We start from the raw sequence: 2,500 nt of genomic DNA, 5'->3' as shown, positions 1-2,500 counted from the left end.
ACACACACACAGCTGTAGTGATTGTCGTTAATAGTGTCTATGTTCTTGTGTTCAGATGGCTGTTTTCTCACACTGGATCCAAACACAGCACACACTCGTCTCAGTCTGACGGAGGAGAACAGAGAGGTGACACGTGTGATAAAGAAACAGCCATATCCTGATCATCCAGACAGATTTGATTATTATCCTCAGGTGTTGTGTAGAGAGAGTGTGTGTGGACGCTGTTACTGGGAGATTGAGTGGAGAGGTGATGTGTTTATTTCAGTGTCATATAAGAGCATCAGCAGGAAGAGAGACAGTGTTGAGTGTGTGTTTGGATATAATGATCAGTCCTGGAGTTTGGAGGGCTCTCGCTCCAGATACTCATTCACACACAATAAGATAAAGACTGATCTCCCTGTGAAGCCCATCAGCAGGAGAATAGATGATGATGTCAGTAGAATAGGAGTGTATGTGGATCACAGTGCAGGAACTCTGTCCTCACAGCGCTTCCAGACACAATGAACCCTCATCCACACAAAGTCCAGACCACATTCATACTCAGCCGCTTCTATCCTGGGTTTGGGTTTAATTATTATGAATCATCAGTGAAACTGTGTTGATGAATCAGAGACTGACGAGAGATTCTACCCATAATGCTTTGAGCTGCATGATAAATCAGTGAGTGAGATGTTACAGAGTCTCTTCATGACATTGATACTGCATCTGAACTTCTGTCACTGAAATAACACTCAGAATAAATGTGTCAGAAATCCTCATAAAGACAGTAAGATCAGTGTGTGTTTGTGTGTGTTCATTTGTATTATTACTATCAAAATGTCCTTTCAATTGAAAATTTCTTCATGAATCAGGTTTGTGAAAAGTACCTAATTCATTTTTCTCTATTGTTTTTGTGCATAAATAATAAAACACGATGATATTGAACTTGAGATCAGATCTGAATTGATGTTTGTATCCTTAAAGATACGATCGATTCCTCACAAGACTGACATGAGCTTCAGGAGAGTTTCTGACATTATAAAATAAAACATTAAAGTCAGCATGAAACGGAAGTAGCAATTGTCTTTTTTTCTCTGCTGTGATGTCTATCCGAGTGAAATGGCATTTGAAATGAGAGGGTGGGACTTGATTTCTTCCTTCGGAAATTGATTGGACCATTGGAAGTTGGTGCGTTGCTAACAAAATGGAGACAGATCTGAATGCCAGTTTGAGAGTGAATTTGTGAGAAGTTTTCTCTCAATGGGTTCCGCAGGGGACACCCTAGCATGAAAGAAATGAGAAGATGGCGACAGGACAATCAACTGCACCAAAAGCACCTTAACTTTCGTCGCGTGTGAGAGACTGTCTGAATGACTAAGTGCTTCCTCCATCAGGTTGTCATATTCATAAAAAAAAAAGTTTGCCATTTCCTAGTAATGTGGTAGTATCCTAATATCCTTTCAACTTTTAAGGGTAGTGTACTCCCCCATGGCTTGTGTCAGCACTGGTCAATGCATTGAGTTCTATAAAGTGAAGCATCAGTGACCGGAAGAGAAGATGATTCGTTTTGAGGGGGAGGGGAGGTCAACGTTTTTGATTAAAGATTATGAGGGCACATGAATTAAAAAAAAAGGATAAAGTGCACAGATAAATTATTTCTAATAAACACTGCAGTAATCCATTAAAAATTAAGAATTTTAAATTTTGATTATGGGATCTCTTTCAAGTGGTGATTTTATTTACTTATTTTTTTTTACTTACTGTTTTTTATTTACTGAAATATGTAAAAATGTGTTCAGATATGTATAATCTGATTTGATAATAAAAGCACCCACAATATGTTTTTTTAATTATTTGAATTATAACAAATCAATAAAGAAATGTTATGATTACAATAATACTATTTAAGCATTAAAAAAAAAGTTATTAATAATAAAAAATTATAATTATTAATAATAATTACAATAATAAATATTAATGGATTTTATTATTTTATTTTATACCAGTTAAAAAAAATTTATTGCAATAATTATATTGCACTTAAAAATAAAGTCTGCCTTTAGATGTGAGAAAAATAATCATATGTGCCAATTAGGGCTCTCTGGGGTGTGGCGCCCCTCCTTCTGGAGGTGGGCATTGCAACTTTGCAACTTACAAAGAATGGTCTGGGTTCTTTTGTGTTCTGATGTTCTTTTCGGTTCCAAATGACATGTATCAGTCCCCACTTTAGGCTGGAATCTTTTGATGATAGATTTATGTACGGGAAATATTTTAATGTGCCTTTCTGTAGGTTTTGATTGTTAAAATTTGTGTCTAACCTAATCACCAACATTATTATTTATAATTGGTATTATTTTTATTTCTATTATTGCTACTGTAGTCCCTTTATCTATTTATTTATTATTTTGAATATGTTTATGCATGTATCTTATCATTTATGCGCTATCTTTTTTGCTTTGGAGGTGTTTTTGTAGTTTATTTGAAGCCAAACCAATACTTTGAAGATCTTCTGTTAAGGTAT

Source organism: Cyprinus carpio, chromosome A4 (assembly GCF_018340385.1).
Source record: "Cyprinus carpio isolate SPL01 chromosome A4, ASM1834038v1, whole genome shotgun sequence".
In the NCBI taxonomy this organism is placed as follows: Eukaryota; Metazoa; Chordata; class Actinopteri; order Cypriniformes; family Cyprinidae; genus Cyprinus; species Cyprinus carpio.
Note: the sequence above shows the minus strand (reverse complement) of the source record.